This window comes from Capricornis sumatraensis, chromosome 8 (genome assembly GCF_032405125.1).
Source record: "Capricornis sumatraensis isolate serow.1 chromosome 8, serow.2, whole genome shotgun sequence".
NCBI classification, from domain to species: Eukaryota; Metazoa; Chordata; class Mammalia; order Artiodactyla; family Bovidae; genus Capricornis; species Capricornis sumatraensis.
Window position 1 is genome coordinate 65,853,845 of NC_091076.1, and position 10,696 is coordinate 65,864,540.

Consider the following 10,696-nt stretch of genomic DNA (forward strand, 5'->3'; position numbering starts at 1 on the left):
CTCTGGTGGCCTAAATGGGAGGGAAATCTAAGTATAACTGATTCACTTTGCCACACAGCAGAAACTAACACAACATTGTAAAGCAATTATATTCTAAAAAAATTAAATATGAATAAAATTTAATACTATTAAAAAGAATAAGCTGCCCTCTCTGTGTGGGTGGCTGACAGTGCAGGGCAGTGATGGAGGTGTGGCCCTACAAGCCCCAGGGCGTGGCTATGGGGAGTTGGATGAAGGGCCAGGAACCGGTCCAGACAGGTGGCCTCTGCTGGCTCCCAGGCCGGGAGGGGAGGGGGTGGGCAGGGGCCTAGCAGGCACACTCTCCCTTTTAATTACCCCTCTGCCTAATTGGTCTTTCAGCCTCCCCTTCCACAGCTAGGAAAAGGTCTTTCTTTGCTGTCTGCATGTTTACCAAGCAAATGGTTTTTAAAAGCTTTCATAGACACAGAGAACCCATTTAGGAGGCTTGGTGGATAAAATTATTTATAGAGATTAATGGTTATCGTTCTCATGCCTTTAGGAAATCAGGAGCCACGTGGGTGGCGGGGCTGGCGGGGCCAGGACGCTTCTGCGGCTGCCCTTTCCCCTGCTGGCCCCGCTCCCGGTCCTGACAGTCCTCCTGCTTCTGTCTGTCTGTTCTCTGCTGCTCTGTCTTCTGCGTCTTGTCCATTTCCCTTTTCCAGTTTCCCTTTCGCTCACTCTGTCTTTCCCCTCCTCCCTTCCCTTCGTCCTCTCTCTTGCTATAGATGATAGGTTCCCTATTTTCTCACTGCCTGTCTTCCTCCAGGTCTATATTTGGATTTGTAGGTGTATCTCTGTGTGTGTGTGTTCGCTGCCTTGGTGAATCTGTTTAGCTCTCTCTTTCTTTCTCTGCTTCTTTGTAAGTCTCCATCTCTCTCTCTCTCCTCCATCTCTCTTTCTCTCTGTTGTTTATCTCCCTCATGTCTCTGGTCTCTGTCTCTGCCTTTTCCCCTCTTTTCTCCAGCTGTATGCTGTGAGCTTTGTCCGGATAACCACACCAGGCCCCAGGCATTGGTGGGCAGCTCCTCTTTAAGGGGGTTTCATATGTGTCTCCTACCCCAGTGCAAGGGCTTCTCAGCGGGTGGTGGGGTGGGTGTTCCTGAGAGTCCTGGACCCTCTGCCTCCACTGGGGTGGGTCCCCTTAAGGGTCATTTTGTGTGGGGCCTTCAGGGTGGGACCCTCTGCTTTTCCTGCAGAGACAAAGCCTAGAGTGAAAGAACCTGCTGCCCAAGGTCACCCAGGAATGAAGGGGAGCAGAGGCGAGACTGGGAGGCAGTGCACCCTCAGGCTGAGACCATGAGACAGAGTGTAGATCCTAAGTGGGGGTACAAGGGGGCTCCCAAGGGTCAAGGGTTCCAGGGGGAATTAGGACTGTCATCTCCTGGGAAGATCTGACTCTGCTCTCCTGCTCATCCCTCCATCCATCCACCCATCCATCCATCCATCCATCCCTCCCTCCCTCCATCTCCAGGCTTGCAGTCGAGCCTCAGAAGCTCTTTATTGAGCCTCTGTGGGGGCTTTCAGATCGCCTGCTTTCCAGGAAACCAGCTTGCAGATTCCAGCAGAGCGGTGCCTGCAGAGGCGGGTGGGGGCAGGGTGGAGGGGTCTCCGCCCCTATGTTCCCTGGAGGGGGTGCCTGGAGCACTGAACCTTGGTGCCAGGAGCAGTTTGCTTGCCTACAGGGCCCCCTAACTACATTGAGGTGGGCACAGCAAACTGGGCCCCGGACTCCTGGGATTTTGATGGCCAGGCCTTTGCAGCAGCATAATCCTTCTGGCTCCTCTGCTTATTAAATGGCCCTGGCCTTTTTCCTTCCTGGGGAATTGATGGGGGGAATTCAAATTGGGGTGGGTGGGGGTCCTCGGTTCCTGCTTTCTGGCTCTGTACTTGCACTTACATTTGGAGACATTTTGAATCTCCTTATCATCTAGATTTCAATTTGCCAGTTTATAGGATGGAATGAACAACGCTGACCTCACTTAACCTTTCCTGGGGGCATTAATAATTAATAAAGACAATGCTAGCCGCCAGCGTTTATTCAGAGCTTACTGTGCTCTGGGCCCTGGGCTGAGATTTCTCAGCATGGTTCTAGTTCATGCTCACAGCCTCACGGGGTGAGGTCCTGTCCTCTGTGTGGGAAAATGAACAGGTGAAGCCCCCGCACGAGGCCTTCAGAGACTAACAGGTGTGTGACGCGCTGTCCGCTTCTCTTTTCACTGACCCACACCGGGGGCCCCAAAGAGCCAGAGGCTTGCCAGGGGCTTTGGTGGGAAAAGCTGCTGATCTCCTCCCCAGGGAAGGAGGTGCCAACGTAAGGAAGTCTTCCCTGGGGTGGTGGGGAGTGGCCGCTGAGGCAGCTCAGCTGCCCAGGAGTCCAGAAGCCCCCACATCCCCAGGAGGATCTAAGGGGCCATGCTTGCTGAGGGTGGAAACAGAGGGCCTGTCTGGCCCCATCTGAAGGTGGGGCCAGTTGGGAAGTGAGTGGCAGCAGGGCTGAGGCCTAGGAAAGGTGAAAGAGACCAGATGGGGGCCCTCCTGCTGGTTTCCACTCTTAGAGCTCCTGGCACGCAGCAGGTGCTCATTTAATGCTGCCTGAGGAGCCCAGCGAAAGATCCCGAGTGCCCGTTTTCCAGAGCCCTCCTCTCTGAGACCCATGGACTGGGCAAGACTGGGAAGATGGCCCCTTTCTGCTCAGAATGTGGGACTGGGGCTTCCCTTTCGGAGGAAGCTCTGATGTCTTTCCGTGCTTCTGTTAGTGAAAACGTAGTGGACCAACTGTCCAGAAGAATCACTAGGATCCTTCCGTCCTCGCTCCCCACCTGTCATGCCTGATGGCAAGGGAACAGCTAGCCAGGAGCAGCAGTCCTGGGGCCAGTCAGACCTCTGGGGTCACACTCTTGTCACTAGGGGCACCCTGCCCCTAACCCTCACCATCCCAGGGTCCAGATGCCAAGCTGGCCGCTGGAGTATTAAAGGATCATTTATTTTGAAAAAGTACCATCATGACTCTCATACTGAAATAAAATGAACATGTGTCAAAGATTGTATTTAACTCGTTAATTAGTGAGGGGCCCCATGAGATGATACAACCTGTTCGAAGGAGAATTCAAAGTACCTCACGTATAGAGTCAAAGAAGTCATCCTGAAATGAATTTACAAACAGATGCAAAACCTGGCAAATTTAATCTGTAGCTGCAGAACAACAAGCAACGGCATTTGACTGAAAACAATTAGCATTTCCATGGGCAAGAATTATTTGCATTATCATCAGCTGGGATGTGAATGACAGCAGGGCAAGGGTCGAAGGAAAAAGCTCAAGAAAGGGGCCCTGCATTTGCATGTTTGCATGGACAGCCTCCGGCTGGTCTGGCTGGTCCAGACAGGGCATCACTGCAGGGGCTGTGCGTTGCACACCTGTGCCCAGTCCGGAAGTGGGCTGAATCAAGCTAAGGATCTGAGACCTGTGTTTACCTGCCGGCGAGCAGTTCGTGACCTGAGCACTGAACGTGGACTTGTAAATCATCCATGCTAAGGCTGAGGAAGGTGCCCTCTGCATCATGGACAAAGCACACTAGAGCTGGCGGGGCAGTGAACGGAAGGCCAGATGCAGGAGGAGATGGAGAGAGGGGAGCCCTGGGTGACAGGAGGTTAGGAGTGTCCATAGCTGGTGGGGTGGGGCAGGGAGGGGAGGAAGGGGTTTGCAGGGACTGAGGGAGATGGGGAGGGAGAAACAGAGGGGAAACAGAGAGGTAGCTTGCCATGGGAACAAAAGTCCTAGCCTGGAAACCTGGGGCTGGGGTCCCACACTCAGCTCTGGCTGCCTGGCCTTCGGGGTGGGGCCCACTGGGGACTCAGCTTCTCACTGGCTGGAGGTGGGGGTGACTCAAGAGAACCTGCATGGCCCCATTAATTCTGATTGCTCTCGGATCTGGTATACTCAAGAGCTTGGTATTCCCCAGACCCGTCGACTCTTGAGAGTCCCTTGGACTGCAAGGAGATCTAACCAGTCCATCTTAAAGGAAATCAGTCCTGGGTGTTCATTGGAAGGACCTGAAACTCTGATACTGTGGCCACCTGATGCAAAGAACTGACTCATTGGAAAAGACCCTGATGCTGGGAAAGATTGAAGGCAGGAGGAGAAGGGGATGACAGAGGATGAGAGGGTTGGATGGCATCACCGACTCGATGGACATGAGTTTGAGTAGGCTCCGGGATTTGGTGATGGACAGAGAGGCCTGGCGAGCTGCAGTCCATAGGGTTGCAGAGTCGGATGCCACTGAGTGACTGAACTGAACTGAGACCTGTCGTGCACCTCTGTGCCTTTGTGCATGCTGGCCCCTTTGCTTGGAATGCCCTTCCTTCCTTGACTGCCTGGCAAAGTGCTGTTCATCTACCAAGGCCAATTTTGTTGGAACATCATCTCCTAAGGAATAAGGCATAAGGAATGGCTCCTCTTCATTCAGCTGCATTGTAATGTAGTAGATGAAGAGCAAGGTACTTAAAGTCAGGCAGGCTGAGTCTAAACTCTGGTTCTGCCACCTCTTTGCAGAGCAAGGATAGCATCTCTGAGCCTCAGTATTCAAATCTCTAAAATAGCAATAGGGGACTTCCCTGGCGGTCCAGTGGTTAGGACTCTGTGCTTCCAATGCAGGGGCTTAGGTTTGATCCCAGGTCAGGGAACTAAGATCCCACATGCTGCATATTGGCCCCCCCCAAAAAAATTTAACGGCAATGGGACCGTTTCATTTAAGTAACGGCACAGCATCACAGTGCTGTGGTGTTCCCAGGGGATAATGCTTGTAAATCCCTCAGCCCTTCCCTGGAACCTGGATATGCTCAATAAATGTTAGCTGTTACTATGACCTATGAGATTATAGGTTATAATATAACAACTGGCTGAGGTGCCCTGGCCTGAGCCCCAAGAGTAAAGCCCCTGTCCATCCCATCATCAGGCTCCTTCTGGGCTCTCAAACTCGACTTCCCTGATGAGGTGACCTGAGTTCTGTCCCTGGGTCGGGAAGATCCCCTGGAGGAGGAAATGGCAACCCACCCCAGTATTCTTGCCTACAGAATCCCATGGACAGAGGAGCCTGGAGGGCTACAGTCCATGAGGTTGCAAAGAATCAGACATGACTGAGTGACTAACACACACACACACACACACACACACACACACACACACACACACACACACACACACACATGAGACAGTATATCAGCTTCCATCACTGGGGTCAGTTTTGTCCAGATGCCCCATTGAGAATGGCTGTGTCTCAGGTCCTTGTGCGTCACCCTTGCCTGGTGCAGTGCCTGGAGCTCAGGGGGCCAGCTGTGAATCCCCACTGGTTGTAATGACTTTGGAAAAAGGTGCAGAAGTAGAAGGACAGGGAAGGACTGATAGAAGCAGAGAGACTTAGCCAGACCAGGTGTGGCGGTCTGAGCTGCCAAGCAGAGCTGCCAGGGATGGCGATAATTGGCTTGGGAGGGAGGGAAGGACTGACCCAGCTAAGGCTGGCTGCTGATAGGAGGGGCGGGCATCTGCTTGGGAGCTTATCTCTCAGGACAAGGAGCCCCTGGACTTCCTCTAGGACTCGGGAACTCGCCCTGGAGATCTCTGAGGATGGCTGGAGATGGTGGGGGTATGTGAAATTCAAGCCTCGGCTTCCTCTAAGGGCAAAAATGGAAACTTTGCCTTCCTTCCAGGCAGCTGCTGCTAGGAGATGCTCTTTCCCTTTTCAGGAAGATGGAGGTGTGGGCTGGAAGGGGAGGAAGCCCTACACTCATCTTGTCCAAGCGCTGCCTCATAGAACTGAGGCACGGAGCAGGATGGCAACTTGGTTAAGGTCACACAGCGGGTGGACCCACACGTGAATGCATCCTTTCGCGTGGTCTCATTTCACAATCACAGAGCTGTGGGAGATAGGGCGGCCAGAGCTTATTCTTTCCATTTTATAGATGAGAAAGTGGACACAGAGAAGGGATGCTCAAGCCCAGGTCAAAGAATGAATCAGTGATGGAGCAGTGAGTTCAGGATCTAGACTCCCATCCAGCCTTCTCCATCTGGGGCGGGGGCTGTCCCTGGACCTGGGCTGGGGCTGTGTTCCAGGTCAGTCCGTAGTCAAGTCTGAGAGCCCAGATGCAGCCTGGTGATGGGATGGACAGGGGCTCAGGCCGGGGCACCTCAGCTCATGGTGGCTGGCTTGGCAAGGTCCTGGGCTCCCAGGTTGCTCTGGAAACCGAGGGGCCAGAGGCTGCCAGGCTTGTTGGTGGCATGGCTGCCACATTCCGGGAATGGGGACGAGGTGGGACTTGGGAAGTGGCGATGGGCGGTGCTCCAGCAGCCTGGGCCTGCTCCTGGCACTCAGTGTCCCCCCTGGATCCCAGCTGCTCTGGGCTGGTCCTGCCACCACACAGGGTCCAACATGGCGGCCTAGATGCTCCCAAGAGAAGCCACCTCTTCCCTACCCTTAGCCACACGCAGATGGGAACCGATCCACTGAGTTCCTCTGTGGGCCAGGGAACTCAGGAGTCCTGAGCCTCCAGCTCCTCTCTCTGCCCTTCACTCCCTGCTTTAGCTACCTGTCTGCTCTGTCCGGCTGGTTGCAGAGGTTACAAGGCCAGTTGAGAGTGGTCAAGTCCAGTTTTACGAGGATCCTGGACCTCCAAGCAAAGGTGGGAGGCATGGGGGGAGTGGTGGTGGTGTGTGGGAACTGACATTTACTTAATCTACCTGTGCCATAATTAATCATCACAGAACTCTACAAAGTAACTATCATTGTTCCCATTGTACTGACCAGGAAACTGAGGCTCAAACACAATCACCCACCAAGCTAATGTCTCAGAGCTTCTAGGTGGTGGAACCAGGTTTCAAACAAAGCCCTCAAGCACCCCACTCTCTCTCCATCCCCCTACCCCCCAGTGGTGGGAAGTACAGAGGCAGAGAGAAATGACCCCCCCCCCCAAAACATGCCATACACAAGGAGAGAAATGCAGGGAAGGTGCACCAGGAACTTAAGGGAAGAGGCCGAAAATTCAGATGAGAGACACCAAGGAAGATTTCACAAAGGGGAGGCATTGGAGCTGAGCTTTGGTGAATGAGTCCAGGCTTCTGTAATTGGAAGAAAGAGCCAGAAGAGCTTCTCTGGGTGAATGGGCAGCAGGAACAAAGGCTTGAGTGCCTGTCTAGAAAGTTTGGGCTGGATTCTGTAGGTTTTATCCCTTGCGGATATGATTATTTGATTATCTTCTATCAATTACCAATAAGCTCCATGAGGGCAGAGGGGACGTCTTTCATTCACATTTCTCCATCATCCACGTGAACCTTAGCACGCTGAGGGCATACAACAGCTGCTCGAGAAGTATTTGTTAGTCAAATGAGCAGGGCTGGTTTTAGCTCGCTGTCTCGGGACCCTTTGCTTTGCTCCTCCCTTCATGGGTCTCCTGCACACCTTGGAATTTTCACCTTTGCACTCGACTCCTGTGTAAGGGATTTCTCCACTGGCCCTCAGACAGCTGCAGCATCCTCTCCGAGGAAGCCCCGGAGGCTGAGTCCCACCAGCCAGACCAGCCTCCTGAACTATGTAAGGTGGAGGCTCCACTTGCTGGCAGCTCTGGCCTCTGCGTCCCCTCCCTCCTCAGCCAGCCCATGCCTACCATCGGCAGAGCCCAGGGCGAGTGCAAATAATGCCCACATGCCACTTCTAAATACCGAAATGTCAATGATTCAGAGATCAGACAGGCAAATAAAGTGTGTTTTCTCCTCCTCCCTTGGCAAACATACCCTCATAATGACAAAACTGAAAAGAATATTCAGAACTATAGCGGCAAATCTTGAGGAGTGTTTTATTACCACGCATGTATGTCCCTGTGGCCTTTAAGGGGTGGGGCTGGTGTTGGGATGAGGAATGCCATAAAGACACATAACAGAAGCCAGACGCCAAAGTGATAATGCATGATTCTGACGATGTGATGTTCAAGAACAGGCCAAATGAATCTATGATGATAGAAATCAGAAAAATCAGTTTCCCCGGGGATTGAAAGGAGTATGAATGACCTGTGTGGGCTGATGAAGTTGTTTTATATCTAGATTAAAGGGTTGGGAATATGGGTGTTTACGCGGATCCAAACTCATCCAACTGTATTCTTAGATGAGGGCATTTCACAGTATGTAAATTGCACCTCAAATGCAACCATAAAAGACTTGATAACATCAGAATCATGAGAAAGTTAGAACAGATTAGTGTCAAAATCATGTGAAAAACAAGATGTGAGTAATGCTTAAATGATCACGTATTTACTCCGTAAAATTTATCTTTCTTGCCATTATGTCAGCGAAATCACTGATATTGTTGTTATAATCAGGATTTCATATAATTTGTGTTCTCCTGACAGTAATGATCTCAAGCAGTCTTATTGGATAGAAATACGTGAGCCACAAATGTGAGTCATGTATAGAGTTTTCTAGTCTACATTTTCAGTTCAGTTCAGTCGCTCATTCGTGTCCGACTCATTGCAACCCCATGAACCGCAGCATGCCAGGCCTCCCTGTCCATCACTGACTCCCAGAGTCCACCCAAACCCATATCCATCAAGTCGGTGATGCCATCCAACCATCTCATCCTCTGTCGTCCCCTTCGCCTCCTGCCCTCAGTCTTTCCCAGCATCAGGGTCTTTTCCAAATGCAAAAAATAAGCAGGAGAAATTAATAATACATTTATTCAATCCAAGATGTTCAAACTGTTGTTTAAACAGGTAATCAATATAAAATATTATTAATGATATATTTTATATTTCTTTTTTTTCATATAAGTTCTCCTAGTGATAAAGAACCCACCTGCCAATGCAGGAAACATCAGAGACATGGGTTCAATCCCTGGATCAGGAAGATCCCCTGGGAAGGAAATGGCAGCCCACTGCAGTATTCTTGCCTGGAAAATCCCATGGATGGAGGAGCCTGGTGGGCTCCAGTCCATGGGGTCACAGTCAGACACAAATGAAGTGACTTAGCACTAGTGTACTCCAGAATTCAGTATGTGTTTTACACACACAGCACATTTCAATTCAAACTGGCCACATTTCAAGTACTCAGTTGTAATCTGCAGAGGATAGCTACTCTATTTGACAGCTCAACTAAAGAACAAAAGGATAAAATGTAATTTTATTCAAAGTATACAAAATTTGAATACATTTTCATTAAACATTTAAGTTCAAATGATAACAAAAATTTAAAAGCTATATATTTTCCAACAAAGTATTAATAATGATCTATTAAAATTAAAAGGTGTAATCCACATTGTAACCAATGAATATAAAAATTAATCAAAACTATTTAAAGAAAGCTGAAATTTAAAAAAAATTTTTGAAAAGCTATTGGAGTGTGTGCATACTCAGTCACTTCAGTCGCATCTGACTCTTTGCGACCCTATGGACGGTAGCCTGCCAAGCTCCTCTGTCCATGGGATTCTCCAGGCAAGAATACTGGAGTGGGTTGCCATGCCCTCCTCCAGGGGATCTTGTCCCAGGGATCAAACCCACGTCTCTTCCATCTCTTGCATTGCAGGTGGATTCTTTACCACTGAGCCACCTGGGAAGCCTTGAAAAAGTATTTAAGTATCATTAAATATTTTTATTAAAAAAATGTTCACAACTCTAGTGTTAAAAGTCCAATGTTTTTTCTTAATGTGATGAATTAGTGCCATGCCTTTTACATCTAGGCCTACGTTTACACCATATGATTAATAAGAATTGTTGAAGGTAGCAAAATGTTCCTCAGCTGCCCTGTCAACTAGAGCCAAGACTACAAATAATAACTTGATAACTGTGAGTACTTCCAGAACCATTAATTGGAACAGTCAGACAGCTAGAAAAGGACACTCGGCATTACTTAGAAATGATACTTTGTTTTTTAAGGATCTTTGGCATTCATGCTATCTGAGAGCAAGGATTTGAGAAGCTAATTAACTCGTCTTCTTGCGGAAGGGCTTCTGCAGCTCTCACGTACCCTGTGTTTTCCATTCCACCCAGAGGAGTCTGAGGCCGGCGTCAGCAGACCCCAGAAACCGTAGCATTCTGACCTTGTCATCTCTGATTCTGCAAACCCAGAGCAAAAGTTGTGAAGACCCCCATTTCCCTGGAGCCTGAACAGTGTTATGGGAGCAGGGGTTTAGGGTTAGGGGCTGTGCCAAGCCAGCACTGAGCATAACCATCCTGAGTGACAAGAGGGGCCCGTGTGCTCTTAAGGTGTGTGTTTGCATGCATGTGTGTGATATTAGAGTTCCAGCAGACAGCTGCCTGGTTTTGTAAATAAGGTTGTATAGCTGCACAGCCACGCCCACTTGTTCAGGCATTGCTTATGGCTGTTCTTGGTCGAAAAGATTGGAGCTGTTTTAACCGTATAGTCTGAAAGCCTGGAATATTCGCTATCTGCTGCTTTAAGACATTTGCCGACCAGCATCTTGACTAGGTCTGAGTGGTTCCCCTCCTTGGGCCTGTTGAATTGAGACCTTGGGTGCTATGGGGATTTGGTCTAGACTTCTTCTGTAGTTGCAAGCCCCTTAAAAGAGGAGAGCCCCCAAAGGAGGCCCCCAAGTTCAATTCTTAGGGCTTCAGTTGTCCTGTAGTGAGTCCTCATGTCATTTGGGATAACGTTCTCTCACCAGTGAGACCAAAGTAACCA